This window comes from Cryptomeria japonica, chromosome 11, assembly GCF_030272615.1.
Source record: "Cryptomeria japonica chromosome 11, Sugi_1.0, whole genome shotgun sequence".
Taxonomy (NCBI): Eukaryota; Viridiplantae; Streptophyta; class Pinopsida; order Cupressales; family Cupressaceae; genus Cryptomeria; species Cryptomeria japonica.
In genome coordinates this window covers 537,738,057-537,746,831 of record NC_081415.1, presented here as the reverse complement: position 1 = coordinate 537,746,831, position 8,775 = coordinate 537,738,057, and the positions used below count along the sequence as shown (strand labels likewise).

The 8,775-nt window shown below is 34.1% G+C and overlaps 1 non-coding gene across 1 annotated transcript; it reads left to right on the top strand.

The window, feature by feature from the left end:
- Nucleotides 1–5,930: 5,930 nt before the first annotated feature.
- TRNAD-GUC (transfer RNA aspartic acid (anticodon GUC)) lies at nucleotides 5,931–6,002 on the top strand. Its single transcript has one exon. It is a non-coding gene; the product is annotated as a tRNA-Asp (tRNA).
- Nucleotides 6,003–8,775: the final 2,773 nt, after the last annotated feature.

The window sequence follows — 8,775 nt, the reverse complement described above, 5'->3', positions numbered from 1 at the left end:
ATAGGTAGATACTCAAAACAAAATAAACTCATAACACAACATATATGTACACTTGGTTCAATTGTATTAATTAGCAACTGTTACAATTCAATCTTACAGCTATACTCTTAAAGAGTCTTCACAGTATTACAAGATTCTAGAATAATTCACATGCAAAATGAGCTAAGGCACTAACATATTTATAAAGCTCGACATGAAGAGTTAAGCTCCCATGGTTTCCAAAACAAACTTCAACACCTATAAGGTAAGTTGTGTTAAAAATAACAAATTTTCAAATTTTCATTATGATGACACATCACACATAACAACTTTCCAAAGCAATCATCTAAGTTCAATATAGAAACTACCATAACTAAGAACAGGTGCTTTCCTTACCTCACACCACTTTTCGATAGTAAACTCCATAAATCTAGCTACCAACTAAAACTTCAATTTATAATAGAAATCACAAACGAAAACTCTTTAGTCAACATAGGAAATTGCCAAATCAATTTCCATTCCAAAATAGAAATATATCACATCTTCTCAAAATATAGCATTTTCCAAGTGGACATGAATTTTCTAAAAAAGTCGATTATGTCATCTCATCAACTGCCATGTAGGATGACACTTCTTACAAAGTGGATGACAAGAAGTTAAGAAATTAGGATAAATCAATTATGCAACATTTAATTAATTAAAATCAAATAATGAATGCTAGGACTCAAGGTTGATACACCATAATCCCAACAACCTTTTCCTAATGGCCAAAATTAAAACTAGAGAATTTGGTTCAGTTATATTCTATATAACAAATTTGAACAAGTGCTCTTATAGAACTTCTAAACTAAAAATAGAAAAGCAAAACAATTTTATTCACGGGGAAAGAAAGAGAAGTATTTTTGTTTCTTTGAATCTTAGAATGAATGGTGAAAATCAAACCATCTCAAAAGTATTATTATTATTTTGAATAACGTATCTAACTTGAAAATTATTATTTCTAATTGTTTTAGATGACTTGCTATTTATAAAAATTTGAACAATTTCTCACTATAATTACCCCATACAAAAATCAATTTTGTTTTAATATAATTTAGTTTTTTTAAATTAATTAAAATAATGAATATAATTTACTTTTAAAAATGATTGAATATTTTATCTTAAAACTAAATCTTAATAGTGTATAATAATAAATAATACTAATAAAATATAAATATCTTAGCACAAATTAATTTTTCTGATTTTTTAATTAATTATTCTTATTTTTTTATCTTTTTTTTCTTTGTTTATATTATTCTTTTTAGAGCTTCTATTTATTGTCATTGTGCAATAATCTTTTATATTTATATAATATTATAGATATTTATATATCTTTTATTAAAAATAACTATTATAATGATGAAAATTATATATCATTTTTCTTTCTTTTCTATATTAGATATATTTTAATTTGGTAATCTTTCAGACAATAATAATTATATTAGAGGTACATTTTTATATAAAAGTTAGAAAATTGTTTAAATTTCTATTGATGTTATATTTTTTATACTTTGTTCAATTTTATAACAAAAAAGTGATTTTGGTTTTACTTCACGATATGCAATTGACCTCAACTTAACATTAAAGATTTCAAATGTGTTTCAATGTTATAGCATACTGGTTGGAAAGAACCAGGAAGAAAACCTTTGGTTATAGCTCAAAATACAATATGATTAGATGTACAATATCATCATATTGAATTTTACAACATTACAATAAACAACATATGAGGAGCACGTTCGAACCAAAGTTTGCAAGTTTCATGCTTGCCAGAAAGAACTAGCATGGAACCACGTCCTTAGTGTGCATTATTCTCATTGGGTCAATAGAGGTCAACTTCCCATGTGGACCATTCACCAATCGCTATCTCATTTTGCACCTATGGAATATTGAATTCGGTCTATTAAGACTGAAGAAGGTATTTCGCTTAGACTCTGAATATACCACAACGACATAGAGCTATATCTCTATAGTCTTAATAGGCTGCCAACGAGCATTTCATGTCATGCCAAAAAGCCAACTTTCACTGAAGAGCAAAAACTATGTTGTCAAGACTCTCGAAATGTTATATCGAACTGATGGGTTTCATCGCTAAGACCAACCCAATATCATACCGAATTCAGCTTATCAGAGTGATATAGCCATGTCAATGAGATGCATTTTTTATCTAGCCGAAACACCATGTTACATTGAAAAGGCAAGAATATCACAACTAGAATGAGCACAACTTCATGTCCAACTCGATAGTGTAATAGTCAACAAGAAAATAAAGTAACATTGGCTAGGTCCATGTGAACACATCAACATTAGGCATAACCAACACACAGTCGCCGATTGGACATCTACAAACACTACTAATAAAATGGGCCCGACTATCGGAGGTCAGAGATCGACCAAAAATCAGAAGTATGAACAAAAAGGACTTCAACATTTCAAATACAATGTGATCACCTGACAATAGGATTCTCACCATGGAGCCCACACACAATAACACAACTCGAGAGAACAAATCCACAGCTACCACATGGCATCACCGAGCACAAAGAAGACTAGGCCCATACTCTTATGGCTTGATATGAAGGATCCAACAAATAGTTGTCACGTGAGCAGATGAGCAGTTGCCAATAGGAGAAGTGGGCCCGGCTGTCAGAGATCGATGGTTGGAAGATCGAAAGAATCTCGAACTTATTAACTCAGCAAAATACTTCCACATTTCCAGTTAAGCATGATCGCCTAGTAGACCATGTTACGCCGAAATAAAACCACATCGACAAGACTAATCACTTGTCACATAGAAAAGGGACTCTATCGGCATAGCATGTAAAGGCTAATAAGAGATGAAAATAATTTCACCGCAACACCATCTCGCACCAAAATAAGATAATATTGCTAAGACAAAAAAGGGAGTAACACCGAAAACTGGCAAACATAGGGATTTTTGCATTTTTCAATCTGCAACCAACATAGGTCAAACCCAATGGATGAAACACACTATGAGATCGATGTGGATAACTGTCATGATTATCTTCCATCCGATGAATGATGTGCCTTTCAACTTGTATTAAGTTTTCCATGTTGCAATAATTTTCAAATTTAAAGTTGCCATCAGTTTTGTTATACGGTCTTGACCTTCTTTTTTCTAATAATTTTTTATACGCATAATTTTTCTTTTCATTATATTTCTCTATGATTTAATCAAGGTTTGGATGTGTAATAGATGGAAATATGGTTCACGAGTTTATGCATGCAAACTAGGAACGTGCCCAACACTCTTGTCTGACTATTTTGGGATGGATTTTGGGGAGATAGATCTATAACACATCCTAATTGCATCCTTGCTCCTCTTTGTCAGTTTCAGGCATCTTCAAACTAGGGCGCTCAACCCTTGTGTCTAATATATTTCACTCCAACTTTCAAATCTACATTCTTGTATGTTTCTTATTTCTAAATTTAATTGGGTGCATCTATTATCTATTTTATATTTTATTGTTATCCCCAAAATCTATCACTTTCCTATCATTAACCCTAGATTTTCCATTATAACAAAAGGAACATAATCCAAGTGTTCAACTCTCCTATCAGGATTTTAGTTGAACCTATTCATGTTTTTAATCGTGTGTTATTGTTTAGTAGTGGAATTTAAGGGCTCTACCATCTAGAGAATTGATAAGGCCACTAAGATCCACACAACATTAAAGAGGAATGATGAATCTGATTGATCCAACTCTTTAAGAGATTGAATGGAAATCAAACTAGTGTTCCTCCTTGATTTGAATTGAAATTAGATTTGTGTAATATCAAAAATCACACCTTTATGCAATTCAACGCAACAGGTGTCGCTTTCCTCCATATCATTGGAGGTCGGGTGCTGCCATCTTTTTCCTTTTGTCCATCGAAACCACCTTATTAGCCTCAAACTAAAATTCCACCAACTTTGTTGATCTGTCACCTTCAGGACTCTAGCGCAGTGCACTAGCATCCCATGAATCTGATAGTTCGTATGTGGCCATTTGGGCATTACAGCTACGCTCGGAAGGAATCGTAACGCCTCTTCATGCACCCATCAATGTTGGTTTTTCGTCCAGGGCCTATATCTCTTTGGTTTGAAGGCATTTTGAGGATCTTTTGGCATTTTGATATCACTTTTTGCAGGTTGGATCTCTTGGCATTCCTTTTGGACAACATTCACAACTTTTATCATGAAGACCACCATTGTTACAACTCCCTAGATAGCTCACGACATTATTTTTACAAGCATTTGGAGAGGGGAGTTCACTTGTCCTCTGTCTCTTATTCATTTTGCATATTATCTTTTGATGCAGGAGCATCCCTGGTTCTTAGCAATCTCGCATCAACCAAAAACATTTTCTTTTCAGTTTGTTCCTATTTTGCAATTCAGCATTTCATTTTGTGTTTCTTTGCATTTTCTCACCGGATGTTGCAGAGCTGGAATTTGTTTGTGGACATGTTCATCAATCTTATCCTTGGTCTACGGGAGGTTTGGATCTTTTTCCAGCAAGTTATCGCTTATGGAATATGGGACAGCTTTCTTTCCTATGTATCAGAGCCGCTTGGACCTATTTGCTATCGTTGATGCTTGCAGATCTTATTTGTTTCTTGCGGAGCCTAATTTTGTTGTTTCCAACGTTCCTTGGCGTGTGGCCAACCTTCCCTTAGGTTTGCACTTCATCATTTGGATTTTCTGGAGGGATTTCTTTGGCAGAGGCTGACCTTGTTGTTTTACACGTTTCAACTTGTTCATCGGTATTTTTTTCATCTTGGGCTGATGCGAATCATCCTTGATCATATAAATCATGTAATTAAGCATTTAGAAAGCAGTTTTTAGAACATAGAAGATAGATCTAAGGATTAGGAGTTCGAGAGTTGGCTCGCATTCTTGCTTGACCCGAATGTTGCATACCACGCATGTTTTGTATTTAGGCCTGTGAGCCGAATGTTGTGAGCCCACATGTGGCTGGCAGTTTGTAACCAATTTCTAAGTTGTAATAAATCTGATTGTGCATTGCCTCACATTATGTTGATTGCATTGTGTTAATTTGTTGCACACTCTGGATTGTTCTCCTTGAGGACCCTCATAATCTTGATTGCACCATCTTTCTTTTATTTTTGCATTGTCTTCCATTTTATCTTTATCATTTATTTCCTCGTGGCTTTATTTGGGTTGTTTGTGGAGGTGGAAACACCAAAATGGGGGTTTACCTTAGGCAAACTCAAAAAACACAACCCAAACATTTTCTTTCTCATTTGTGTGTAGGTTCTCGATCATGGGAAGAAGATCGTTTAGCGAGAGGCTTCAATCGTGGACCATCTGTGAATCTCCTTTATCCCCTTTTCTCAATTATTTTTCATGTTTCATGTTATTAGTTTATTTAGTTATACTTTCCACAAGCATTTAATATTATAAGTACGTTTATTATTATAACATCTAAAATAAATCTTCAAATAGTTAATAGCCATTAGAAAAATAATAGATTACTATAATTGATTAATTATCCTTGTATTTATGATTCAACTTATGCTAACATAATCTTTCATACTCTAGTAAAATAATACATATCAAAAAACAGTACTAATCACATATCGATATAAAAGAAATCCCAATGAGTATTTTAATCAAATACCCCCAACAAATATCGTTTCCTGACAGCAAAATTTCATAATAACAGAATAAATGAAGGAATTGTAATGCTATTCTAAGCTTTTCTATCTATATTTGTTCTTCTCCTTTTCTGCAGAGTTTTAAGATATTGTAAAACAATTCTAGTAAAGCAATCCTTCTCGTTAGTCTTGGGGCAGGGACTAATAATAAATGAATGAAAAACGATTATTTAACCATGGTTTCACTTATTTTTATGTAATATAGAAAACACAAAACAAAAGAAAATATCAAGGTCATTGTAGCATAGTGGTGAGTATTCCCGCCTGTCACGCGGGTGACCCGGGTTCGATTCCCGGCAACGGCGTCAACAATTTTAAATTTCGTTTAATTTGACAGCTGTAAGCATGCAAGCTCTATTCGAATCTGCTTACAATAGAAAACAAGTGTTTTATTTGTTATCAGTTTTAAAGGGTACGTGTAATAAATTAAATTATAAAGTTTTGTTCATTTTCTGTTTTTAGTTAAGTTCATGTTTTTATGCAATAACAGAGATAAAAACTTTGAAATGGTATGTAAATAATAATATTAGTAATGGGTCAGTCTCTTTGTTTTGGCTGCTTTTAATATAAAAAATAATATTAGTTTTTGATAATTTTTTACGAATAAAAATGATTTATAAATGTAAAATAGAAATAATAGGAAGAAAAATATTTATGTATCATGGTAACCATGTCCTCTTCATTATATGAGATAAATATTTGTTAGACTTGCATCCTCTTCTTTGATATACAAACGCTTCCATTGTATCATCTTATTGATGTAATTGCAACATTATCACTTCCTTCTTATGATGCCTTTTCACCTCACAACCACTTGTTGCTACAGTTTTTCTCGCTCCTAATATCTCACTTCCTTTATTTCAAATTCTCATTGCTCCAATGGAAAAAATCTAGATGCTACAAATATCCTCTTCTTCCACCATGAATTCTTGTCGTTTGCTATATGTCTCTTGGATGCAAGTCACCATCTTTGCTACAAGTGCCTCTACACTATGGCAACCCCCTCACCGATGGTTGTTTGTGAAAACCATCTATGGTTGCAAGTGTAAGAAGTATTACAAATAACCAATTGTATGCCTCTACTTCATGCCAATTGTTAAGACCTATATATGATGCTACGACATATGTAGTAGGTAAAAAAATATGTGAGCCCCTACACACATGTTGGTATTGTTATGAGGTCTCTCCATTTTCTTCATCCTCTTTTGACCCCTGATTGGAATTAATATCTTTTTCTAATACCACCCTTAGCCTCCTACCTATTGGACTCTCATGAACCTATACCTATTGCTACCCAATCTTCTCCTCCAAGTGTTCCTCCTTTTCTTTTCTCTTCTCTTTGTGGGTTTTGATCCACTAGTAGCCATTCATCTCCACTTTCTCCCCTCTTCTCTTGCCATGCAATCTTCTATATCCACATACTCTTCCAGTATTTCTCTAATAAATCCTCCTCAAGTGTGAGCTTCTCCTCTTCTAGGTTCAAATCTATGCTCATATTGAACTCCTATGGCTATTCATCCTCTCCTATTCTTTACCCTCCTTAAATGTTACTTCTTGTGTCTTTCACACAATATCATGCACTTTTTTATTCTTTACTTGCTCCTCTAGAAGCTCCCTACTAATTGATGCCTCTACTCACAACATTTCACCTACACCATCCTTTTCTTTCAACTTAGTTATATTCTCTTGTAACACCTTTGTTGCATGTACTTGTAGCATTTTGTACACAAACTAGTTGCTCTTCCTCCACATCTCCTTACAAACCTCTTTATCACCTTCAACTACCTCAACCTCCAAAACCTCTTCACTATTTTATATTACTTACACTAGTAATATCTCTAGAACTACATCATCTCCCCTTGTAACTTCATGAATACATTCCTTTTCTGCTACTTCAATTTGTAACCTCTCTTACACAACATCCTCCCTATTCTCTTTCATTGCACCACATTGTATTGCAATCCATATGCATCATCCTTTCTACCCCATTTTGTCATACTTACTTGTATAACTAAAGCTACACTTACATGTAGCTCCTAATGATGTCCAATATCACCATTACAACCTCACGCATGGACTACTCCTTCATTGCACTTTCTTGTACCACTTGGGTTGTGTCTACTTGTAGTACCTAAGTTTCAACTACTTGTGACTCTTTACCTAGCTTCTCCAAAGTTGTCCCCTCAACTTCCTATAATTTGCAGGTTGCATTCTCGTCCTTGTTCTTATCCATGAGAACTCCCTTCTTTACCATACCATCCACAAGGTTTTCCTTGGGCTACACATGATCCATTTCTCCATTTTTAGGCTACTCACATGACATATCAACCTCCTTATTGCCTCTTATGATAATCCCCTTCCATAATTTGGTCTTCTTTGTCCCCTTTATTGGGACATTTGGTACACATCCTTAGCTTATTTTTTTGTTATCCTTAGGACCTCTAACCTTGCTCTAGTATCCTTCAAGTATTTCAAGATTACCTCAAAATAAGCCAAAAACTATTATAACTTTTGTTACTCTCCTTGGTGGCATCTCAAGTATCTTGCACACACAAAGATGAGTTTTCCTCCTAACCCACCCAGACTTTGAAGGACTGATTGTCACTCCTACTCACTCTTAGAGTTGTACCTTACTTTTATACTAGTCTAATGGAAGCCAGTCCTATCAACATTAGTATATGTATCAAAAAATATTTCAATGCATCACCTTCATAGTATTTAGGCTTACCTTGTGTCATTTTTCCTATTCTCCATGTGTCCTTTGAAGGTTGATCTCAAGCTATACGAGCTCAAACTCAAATGTCTTCCCATGTTTCACTAGATAGCTAAGTGGAGTAAGTTTAGCAAGGATACATATCCAAGTGACAATAGTTGTGTTGCAATTTTTACAAAGTTTTGAAGGTCTATTTAGACTTCTTGATTAAATTTCTCCATTATAAGAAAAAAAGGAAGTGGTATGATTAGCAAAGGTGAAGGAAGAATGTGACTTGACTATTATTAGAATTAAGCATGGTATACAATGGGGAATTGTCCTAGTAGGACAAGGTCTTGCCCTATAAAATGAATAAATGGAAGCAT